This window comes from Arachis ipaensis, chromosome B6 (assembly GCF_059453495.1).
Source record: "Arachis ipaensis isolate K30076 ecotype BB chromosome B6, ASM5945349v1, whole genome shotgun sequence".
NCBI classification, from domain to species: domain Eukaryota; kingdom Viridiplantae; phylum Streptophyta; class Magnoliopsida; order Fabales; family Fabaceae; genus Arachis; species Arachis ipaensis.
The window spans coordinates 37,074,497-37,085,611 of record NC_142441.1 but is presented as its reverse complement, the minus strand read 5'-3'; the positions used below and the strand labels follow the sequence as shown (position 1 = coordinate 37,085,611).

The 11,115-nt window shown below is 38.0% G+C and overlaps 1 non-coding gene across 1 annotated transcript; it reads left to right on the top strand.

The window, feature by feature from the left end:
• Nucleotides 1–9,703: 9,703 nt before the first annotated feature.
• On the top strand, nt 9,704–9,811 carry LOC148555159 (small nucleolar RNA R71). The gene has a single exon (XR_015887689.1). It is a non-coding gene; the product is annotated as a small nucleolar RNA R71 (small nucleolar RNA).
• The last annotated feature ends 1,304 nt before the right edge of the window (nt 9,812–11,115 follow it).

Genomic DNA, 11,115 nt, shown 5'->3' with positions numbered 1-11,115 from the left:
GTTGCCTCTTCTGACAACAGAGCATTCCATTCCGTGAGATCAGAGTCTTCGTGGTATAGGCTAGAACCATTGGCAGCATTCCTGAGATCCGAAAAGTCTAAACCTTGTCTGTGGTATTCCGAGTAGGATCTGGGAAGGGATGAGTGTGACGAGCTTCAAAGCTGCGAATGTGGGGCACAAGTGACAGTGTGCAAAAACACAATGGTCTTATTCCGACACTAGCGGAAACCGACAGATGATTAGCCGTGCGGTGACAGCACATATGGATTTGTTTTCATCTGAGAGGATCATACAGCTTGCCATGGAAGGAGGTAACGCATGGTTGGAAGAAGACAATAAAAAAGCAGAGGTTCAGAAGCAACAAAGCATCTCTAAACGCTTATCTGAAATTTCCACCAGTGAATTACATAAGTAACTTTATCTTATTTTATATTTTATTTATATTTTAATTATCAAAACCTCATAACCATTTGAATCCGCCTGACTGAGATTTACAAGGATGACCATAGCTTGCTTCAAGCCGACAATCTCCGTGGGATCGACCCTTACTCACGTAAGGTATTACTTGGACGATCCGGTGCACTTTCTGGTTAGTTGTGTGGAGTTGTGAAAAAGAGTTGAGATTAAGATTGTGCGTACCAAGTTTTTGGCGCCATTGTTAGAGATCACAATTTCGTGCACCAAGTTTTTGGCACCGTTGTCGGGGATTGTTCGAGTTTGGACAACTGACGGTTCATCTTGTTGCTCAGATTAGGTAATTTTATTTTAATTTTAAGCTTTTTTATTTTCAAAAAAAAATTCAAAAGAAAAAAAATAATAATATATAATTTATATTTGTTCTTCAGAATTTTTAAGAATGAATTCTAGAGTTTCAGATGATATGTTGAAGCCTGGCTGGCTGTTAAGCCATGTCTAATTTTTTTGGACTGAGGCTTCCACTTATCATTGCAAGAGCCTTTGGATTCCCATCTAATTGGCTGTTGTATATCTAATTTGTATGCTGAAGCTTAGCTGGCCATTTGGCGATGTCTAATTTTTGGACCGAAGCTTTCACATAAAGCTTGGCTGGCTATTAAGCCATGTCTAAAATTTTGGACCGAAGCTTTAAACTAACATTGCATGATTCCTGGAATTCTTATTAAAAATTTTGAAATCCTTATTTTTCTTTTTCCAAATAATTTTTGAAAAATCCAAAAAAAAAATTTTAATAAAATCATAAAACCAAAAATATTTTGTGTCTCTTGTTTGAGTCTAGTGTCAAATTTTAAGTTTGGTGTCAATTGCATATTTTGATTTTTTTCTTTAAATTTTCGAAAATCCATGCATTGAGTTTTGTTCTTCATGATCTTCAAGTTGTTCTTGATGATTGTATTTGTTTAATCTTGTGATTTTCTTGTTTTGTGTCTTTTCTTATTTTTCATATGCATTTTTGAATCATTAGTGTCTAAAGTTTAAAAATTTTTAAGTTTGGTGTCTTGCATATTTTTCTTTTCTTAAAAATTTTCAAAAATATGTTCTTGGTATTCATCATGATCTTCAAAGTGTTCTTGGTGTTCATCTTGATATTCAAAGTATTCTTGCATATTTTTCTTGTTTTGATTCATAATTTTTATGTTTTGCATCATTTAGTTGTTTTTCTCTCTCCTCATAAAAATTCAAAAATAAAAAATATATCTTTCCCTTATTCTTCTCATAAATTTCGAAATTTTGATTGATTTAGTCAAAAGGTTTTAAAATTTAATTGTTTCTTATGAATCAAGTCAAAATTTCAAATTAAAAATTCTATCTTTTTCAAATCTTTTTCAAAATAAAATTTCAATCATATATTTTTCAAAATCAATTTCAAAATCTTTTCTAACTTCTTATCTTTTCAAAATTGATTTTTAAATCTTTTTCAATTAACCACTTAACTTTTTGTTTGATTTTAAATGTTTACTATGTCAATCATATCTTTTTCAAAACCACCTAACTACTTTTCTCTCTCCAATTTTTGAAAATCACTACCCCCTTTTTCAAAAATCCTTTTAATTAATTAATTTATTTAGTTTTCAAATTTTATTTTATTTTTTCCCTGAATTTTCGAATACTAACCAATAATTAAAATAAAAACAAAAATATTTTTCTTTTATTTTAATTTAAAATTCGAATTCTCTCTCTCATCTCTTTCTATTTATTTATTTATTTATTTATTTACTAACACTTCTCTTCTTCTTATAATTCCAACCTTCTCTCCTTCTCTGTGCTCGAATTTTTCATCTTCTCTCTTCTTCATTCTACTCTTTTATTCTTCTACTCACATAAAGGAATCTCTATACTGTGACATAGAGGATTCCTATTCTTTTCTGTTCTCTTCTTTTTCATATGAGCAGGAGCAAGGATAAGAACATTCTTGTTGAAACTAATCCGGAACCTGAAAGGACTCTAAAGAGGAAGCTAAGAGAAGCTAAAGCACAACACTCTAAACGGGACCTGACAGAATTTTTCGAAAAAGAAGAAGAGATGGCCAAACCTAACAACAATGGTGGAGATGCATGGAAGATACTTGGTGACTTTATTGCACTCTCTTCTGACTTCTGTGGAAGGAGCATCTCAATTCCTGCAATTGAAGCAAACAACTTTGAGCTTAAGCCTCAATTAGTTTCTCTGATGCAATAGAATTACAAGTTTCATGGACTTCCATTGGAAGATCCTCATCAGTTCTTAGCTGAATTCTTGCAAATCTATGACACTGTTAAGACCAATGGGGTGAATCCTGAGGTCTACAGGCTTATGCTTTTCCCCTTTGCTGTAAGAGACAGAGCTAGGACATGGTTGGACTCACAACCTAAAGACATCCTGAACTCTTGGGAAAAGTTGGTCAATACTTTCTTGGCCAAATTCTTTCCATCTCAGAAGTTGAGCAAGCTTAGAGTGGAAATTCAAAACCTTCAGATAGAAGGAAGGTGAATCCCTCTGTGAAGCTTGGAAAAGATACAAGCAATTGATCAGAAGGTGTCCTTCTGACATATTTTTAGATTGGAGCATCATATGTATATTCTATGATGGTCTGTCTGAATTGTCCAAGATGTCATTGGACCACTGGTGCACGAAATCGTGATCGTTCATTCCTTGGTAACGGCGCCAAAAACTTGGTACGCACGTTCATAATTTTAGTTCTTTGTTACAACTTCGCACAACTAACCAGCAAGTGCACTGGGTCGTCCAAGTAATAAACCTTACGTGAGTAAGGGTCGATCCCACGGAGATTGTCGGCTTGAAGCAAGCTATGGTCACCTTGTAAATCTCAGTCAGGCGGATTCAATTGGTTATGGAGATTTGATAATTAAAAGATAAATAAAATATAAAATAGGATAGAGATACTTATGTAATTCATTGGTGAGAATTTCAAATAAGCGTATAGAGATGCTTTTATTCCTTCTGAATCTCTGCTTTCCTGCTGTCTTCATCCAATCATTCCTACTCCTTTCCATGGCAAGCTGTATGTTGGGCATCACCGTTGTCAATGGCTACATCCCGTCCTCTCAGTGAAAATGGTCCAAAATGCGCTGTCACCGCACGGCTAATCATCTATCGATTCTCGATCATACTGGAATAGGATTTAGTAATCCTTTTGCGTCTGTCACTACGCCCAGCACTCGTGAGTTTGAAGCTCGTCACAACCATCCCTTCCCAGATCCTACTCGGAATACCACAGACAAGGTTTAGACTTTCCGGATCTCAAGAATGGCCGCCAATAATTCTAGCCTATACCACGAAGACTCTGATCGTAGATCAGGAGGCTAAGAGATATGCATTCAAGCTTGTTGCATGTAGAACGGAAGTGTTTGTCAAGCACGCATTCATAAGTGAGAATGATGATGAGCGTCACATAATCATCACATTCATCATGTTCTTATGTGCGAATGAATATCTTAAAGAAGAAATAGGCTTGAATTGAATAGAAAAACAATAGTACTTTGCATTAATTCATGAGGAACAGCAGAGCTCCACACCTTAATCTATGGTGTGTAGAAACTCTACCGTTGAAAATACATAAGAACAAAAGGGTCTAGGCATGGCCGTGAGGCCAGCCCCCAAAAGTGAAAAGGTCTATCAAAGTATGATCAAGTGTGTCTAATACAATAGCAAAAGGTCCTATTTGTAGAAAACTAGTAGCCTAGGATTACAGAAATAAGTAATTAACGCAGAAATCTTCTCCCGGGCCCACTTGGTGTGTGCTTGGGCTGAGCATTGAAGCTTTCATGTGTAGAGACTTTTCTTGGAGTTAAACGCCAGCTTTTGTGCCAGTTTGGGCGTTTAACTCCAGCTTTTATGCCAGTTCTGGCGTTTTGACGCCAGAATTTCTATGCTGATTTTGAACGCCGGTTTGGGCCATCAAATCTTGGGCAAAGTATGGACTATTATATATTGCTGGAAAGCCCAGGATGTTTACTTTCCAACGCATATGAGAGCGCGCCAATTGGGCTTCTGTAGCTCTAGAAAATCCACTTCGAGTGTAGGGAGGTCAGAATCCAACAGCATCTACAGTCCTTTTTCAGCCTATGAATCAGATTTTTGCTCAAGGCCCTCAATTTTAGCCAGAAAATACCTGAAATCACAGAAAAACACACAAACTCATAGTAAATTCCAGAAATGTGATTTTTATTTAAAAACTAATAAAAACAAATAAAAACTATCTAAAATATACTAAAAATATACTAAAAACAATGCTAAAAAGCGTATAAATTATCCGCTCATCACAATACCAAACTTAAATTGTTGCTTGTCCCCAAGCAACTGAAAATCAAATAGGATAAAAAGAATAGAATATACAATGAATTCCAAAAATATCTATGAAGATCAGTCTTAATTAGATGAGCGGGGCTATTAGCTTTTTGCTTCTGAACAGTTTTGGCATCTCACTTTATCCTTTGAAGTTCAGAATGATTGGCATCTATAGGAACTCAGAATTCAAATAGTGTTATTGATTCTCCTAGTTCAGTATGTTGATTCTTGAACACAGCTACTTTATGAGTCTTGGCCGTGACCCAAGGCATTTTGTTTTCCAGTATTATCACCGGATACATAAATACCACAGACACATAACTGGGTGAACCTTTTCAGATTGTGACTCAGCTTTGCTAGAGTCCCCAATTAGAGGTGTCCAGAGCTCTTAGGCACACTCTTTTTGCTTTTGGACCACGACTTTAACCGCTCAGTCTCAAGTTTTCACTTGACACCTTCACGCCATAAGCACATGGTTAGGGACAGCTTGGTTTAGCCGCTTAGGCCAGGATTTTATTCCTGTGGGCCCTCCTATCCACTGATGCTCAAAGCCTTGGATCCTTTTTATTTTACCCTTGCCTTTTGGTTTAAAGGGCTATTGGCTTTTTCTGCTTGCTTTTCCTTTTCTTTCTTTTTCTTCTCTTTTTTTTTTCGCATATATTTTTTTTTGCAAGCTTTTCGCTGCTTTTTCTTGCTTCAAGAATCAATTTTTTTATGATTTTTTAGATTATCAATAACATTTCTCTTTTTCCATCATTCTTTCAAGAGCCAACAGTTTTAACATTCATAAACAATCAAATTCAAAAATATGCACTGTTCAAGCATTCATTCAGAAAAATAAAAGTATTGCCACCACATCAAAATAATTAAACTGTTTTAAAATTCAAAATTTATGTACTTCTTTTTTCTTTTTCAATTAAAAACATTGTTCATTTAAGAGAGGTGATGGATTCATTTTCATAGCTTTAAGGCATAGACTCTAAGACACTAATGATCATGTAATAAAGACACAAACATAAATAAACATAAAGCATAAAAATTCGAAAAACAGAAAATAAAGAACAAGGAAATTAAAGAACGGGTCCACCTTAGTGATGGTGGCTTGTTCTTCCTCTTGAAGATCTTATGGAGTGCTTGAGCTCCTCAATGTCTCTTCCTTGCCTTTGTTGCTCCTCTCTCATGCCTCTTTAGTTGAACCAGCTTCCCTCTTGAATCTTTTTTCCATTGAGCGCCCTCTTCACAAATGTCTATGAGGACTTGGTCCAACCTTTGATCAAAGTTGACCCTTCTAGTGTAGGGGTGTGCATCTCCTTGCATCATTGACAAGTTGAATGCCAACCTTACATTTTCCGGACTGAAATCTAAGTATTTCCCCCGAACCATTGTAAGCCAATTCTTTGGATCCGGGTTCACACTTTGATCATGGTTCTTGGTGATCCATGCATTGGCATACAACTCTTGAACCATTAAGATTCCGACTTGTTGAATGGGGTTGGTGAGAACTTCCCAACCTCTTCTTCGAATCTCATGTCGGATCTCCGGATATTCACCCTTTTTGAGCTTGAAAGGGACCTCGGGGATCACTTTCTTCTTGGCCATGACTTCATAGAAGTGGTCTTGATGCACTTTTGAGATGAATCTCTCCATCTCCCATGACTCAGAGGTGGAAGCTTTTGCCTTCCCTTTCCTCTTTCTAGAGATTTCTCCGGCCTTAGGTGCCATAAATGGTTATGGAAAAATAAAAAGCAACGCTTTTACCACACCAAACTTAGAATGTTTGCTCATCATCGAGCAAAAGAAGAAAGAAGAGAGTAGAGGAAGAAGAAATAGAGGAGATAGAGGGGGGTTATTGTTTCGGCCAAGGGGGTGAAGTAGTGTTTAAGATGTGTGAAAATGAAGGAGTGAAGATGGGTTTATATAGGAGTGAAGGGAGGGTTTGGGTTCGGCTAGGGGTGGCAAGCGGGGAAGCCCGCCCCGCCCCGCCAGAAGCCCGCCATTTGGCGGGCTGGCCCGCCCCGCCCCGCCTAGTGAGGCGGTCCCAGAATCCTAGCCCGCCCCGCCTAACGGCGGGCTGGCGGGCCGGTGGGCTAAGCCCGCCAAATATCCTCTTTTTTTTTTTACTTTTAACTATTAAATAATATATATAAAGATATAAAAAAATCTCTTTTGTTTTTTACTTTTAACTATTATAATTTCTAAAAGTATAAACAAATTATAATTTTTGTATTCACAAACATTAAAGTCTTTGTAATTATAAATATTGTTTCCAAAGCAAAATAAACATAATCCAAAACATAATTAACAATATTGTCTCTAAAACAAAACAAACATAATCTAAAACACCCAATTTTCATCTTCATTCTCTTGTAAGTTGGGTTGGGGATGTTGGGTTTTGGTAAAAAAATTATAAAAATACCCCTTGCTAAAAAAAGACTAAGCCCGGCGGGGAAGCCCGCCCCGCCCCGCCAAAGCCCGCCAAAACCAGCGGTTTAAGCGGGCTTTTGCTATTTGGCGGTCCCAATTTTCCAGCCCGGCCCGCCTTTTTTGGCGGGTTACGCGGGCCGACCCGGCGGGTTTAGGCCCGTTTGCCACCCCTAGGTTCGGCCATGTATGGGTGGGATTGGGAGGGAAAGTTGTTTGAATTTGAATGGTGAGGTAGGTGGGGTTTATGATGGATGGATGTGGATTGGTGAAGGGTTTATGGAGAAGAGGGTAGAATTTGATAGGTGAGGAGTTTTTGGGGGAGAGGTATTGAGAAAAGGTGTGAAGAAGAGAGAGAGTGAGTTGAGGTTGGTGGGGATTCTGTGGGGTCCACAGATCCTGAGGTGTCAAGGAATTCTCATCCCTGCACCAATTAGGCGTTCAAAATGCCCTCTGCTACCAATCCTGGTGTTAAACGCCAAGTTGCTGCCCATTTCTGGCGTTTAACGCCAGCTTCTTGCCCTTTTCTGGCGTTAAACGCCAGTCTGGTGCCCATTTCTGGCGTTAAACGACCAGAATGGTGCTAGATTGGGCGTTTAATGCCCATTCTGCTGCCCTTACTGGCGTTTAAACGCCAGTAGCCTTCTCCTCCAGGGTGTGCTGTTTTTCATTCTGTTTTTCAGTTTGTTTTTGCTCTTTCAATTATTTTTGTGACTTAACATGATCATCAACCTACAGAAAATATAAAATAACAATGGAAAATAGAAATATAACATAGATAAGTAAAATTGGGTTGCCTCCCAACAAGCGCTTCTTTAATGTCAGTAGCTTGACAGTGGGCTCTCATGGAGCCTCACAGATACTCAAAGCATGATGATGGCCTCTCAACACCAAACTTAGAGTTTGGTTGTGGCCTCCCAACACCAAACTTAGAGTTTGAATGTGGGGTTTTTATTTGACTCTGTATTGAGAGAAGCTTTTCATGCTTCCTCTCCATGGTTACAGAGGGAGATCCTTGAGCTTTAAACACAAGGGAGTCCTCATTCACTTGAAGGACCAATTCTCCTCTGTCAACATCAATCACAGCTTTTGTCGTGGCTAGGAAGGGTCTGCCAAGGATGATGGATTCATCCACACACTTCCCAGTATCTAGGATTATGAAATCAGCAGGGATGTAGTGGTCTTCAACCTTTACCAAGACATCCTCTACAAGTCCATAAGCTTGTTTCCTTGAATTGTCTGCCATCTCTAGTGAGATTCTTGCAGCTTGTACCTCAATGATCCCTAGCTTCTCCATTACAGAGAGAGGCATGAGATTTATGCTTGACCCTAGGTCACACAGAGCCTTCTCAAAGGTCATGGTGCCTATGATACAAGGTATTGAGAACTTTCCAGGATCCTGTCTCTTTAGAGGTAATTTCTGCCTAGCCAAGTCATCCAGTTCTTTGATGAGCAAGGGGGGTTCATCCTTCCAAGTCTCATTACCAAATAGCTTGGCATTTAGCTTCATGATTGCTCCAAGGTACTTAGCAACTTGTTCTTCAGTAACATCTTCATCCTCTTCAGAGGAAGAATACTCATCAGAGCTCATAAATGGCAAAAGTAAATTCAATGGAATCTCTATGGTCTCAGTGTGAGCCTCAGATTCCCATGGTTTCTCATTAGGGAACTCCTTGGAGGCCAGTGGACGTCCAGTGAGGTCTTCCTCAGTGGAGATCACTGCCTCTTCCTCCTCTCCAGGTTCGGCCGTGTGGGGTATGTTGATGGCCTTGCACTCTCCTTTTGGATTCTCTTCTGTATTGCTTGGAAGAGTACTAGGAGGGAGTTTAGTAACTTTCTTGCTCAGCTGACCCACTTGTGCCTCCAAATTTCTAATGGAGGACCTTGCTTCAGTCATAAAACTGAGAGTGGTCTTAAATAGATCAGAGACTACAGTTGCTAAGTCAGAGTGGCTCTGCTTAGAATTCTCTGTCTGTTGCTGAGAAGATGATGAAAAAGGTTTGCTATTGCCAAACCTATTTCTCCCACTATTATTGTTACTGAAGCCTTGATTAGGCTTCTGTTAATCCTTCCATGAGAAATTTGGATGATTCCTCCATGAAGGATTATAGGTGTTTCCATAGGATTCTCCCATGTAATTCACCTCTTCCATTGCAGGATTCTCAGGGTCATAGGCTTCTTCTTCAGAGGAAGCTTCCTTAGTACTGCCTGATGCAGCTTGCATTCCAGACAGACTCTGAGAAATCATATGGACTTGCTGAGTCATTATTTTGTTCTGAGCTAATATTGCATTCAGAGTATCAATTTCAAGAACTCCTTTCTTCTGAGTTGTCCCATTATTCACAGGATTCCTTTCAGAAGTGTACATAAATTGGTTATTTGCAACCATTTCAATGAGTTCCTGAGCTTCTGCAAGTGTCTTCTTCAGATGAAGAGATCCTCTAGCAGAGCTGTCCAATGACATCTTGGACAGTTCAGATAGACCATCATAGAAAATACCTATGATGCTCCATTCTGAAAGCATGTCAGAAGGACACTTTCTGATCAATTGCTTGCATCTTTCCCAGGCTTCATAGAGGGATTCACCTTCCTTCTGTCTGAAGGTTTGGACTTCCACTCTAAGCTTGCTCAATTTTTGAGGTGGAAAGAATTTTGCCAAGAAGGCATTGACTAGCTTTTCCCAAGAGTTCAGGCTTTCTTTAGGTTGTGAATCCAACCATGTTCTAGCTCTGTCTCTTATAGCAAAGGAAAAAAGCATAAGTCTATAGACCTCGGGATTAACCCTATTGGTCTTGACAGTGTCACAGATTTACAAGAATTCAGCTAAGAACTGATGAGGATCTTCCAATGGAAGTCCATAAAACTTGCAATTCTGTTGCATTAGAGAAACTAATTGAGGCTTAAGCTCAAAGTTGTTTGCTCCCATGGCAGGGATTGAGATGCTTCTCCCATAGAAGTCAGGAGTAGGTGCAGTAAAGTCACCAAGCACCTTCCTTGCATTGTTGGTATTGTTGTTGTTTTCGGCTGCCATGTCTTCTTCTTGTTTAAAAAGTTCTGTTAGGTCCTCTATAGAGAGTTGTACTTTAGCTTCTCTTAGCTTTCTCTTCAAGGTCCTTTCAGGTTCATGATCAGCTTCAACAAGAATGTCTTTGTCCTTGCTCCTGCTCATATGAAAAGAGAAGAGAAGAAAATATGGAATCCTCTATGTCACAGTATAGAGATTCCTTGAGGTGTCAGAGGAAAAGAAGAATAGAAGGAGAAGGTAGAGAAGAAAGAATTCGAACTTATCAAGAGAGATAGAGTTCGAATTGTTGATAATGGAGAAGTGTTAGTCCTTTAAATAGAAGGATTTGGGAAGAGGGGAAGAATTTTCGAAATTAAAGTAAAAGATTTTGAAATAATTAAAAGAAATTTTGAAAATTTGGTAAATGATTTTCGAAAACTAAGATTGGGAAAGAAATTAAGTGATTTTTGAAAAAGATTTCGAAATTAGAAATAAAAAAGATATGATTGAAAATTAATTTTGAAAAAGATGTGATTGAAAAGATATGATTGAGAAGATATGATTGAAAATCAAATTAAAAAGAGAAAGTTTTAAACTTAAAGTTGATTACTTGACTAACAAGAACTTAGAAGATATGATTCTAGAATTAAAACTTTTGATCCTTTCTTAATAGGCAAGTAACAACTTGAAAAGTTTGAATTAAATCACTAATTGTAGCAAGGATTTTCGAAAATAGTAATAAAAAAAATTGAAAAGAAATTGATTTTGAAAAGATATGATTGAAAAGATATGATTTGAAAAAAAAAATTGATTTTGAAAAATTATGAAAATTTGAAAAAGATTTGAATTAAAAACAAAATCTTCCCTCTAGTATCCTCCTGGCGTTAAATGCCCAGAATGGCATCCATTCTGGTGTTTAACGCCCA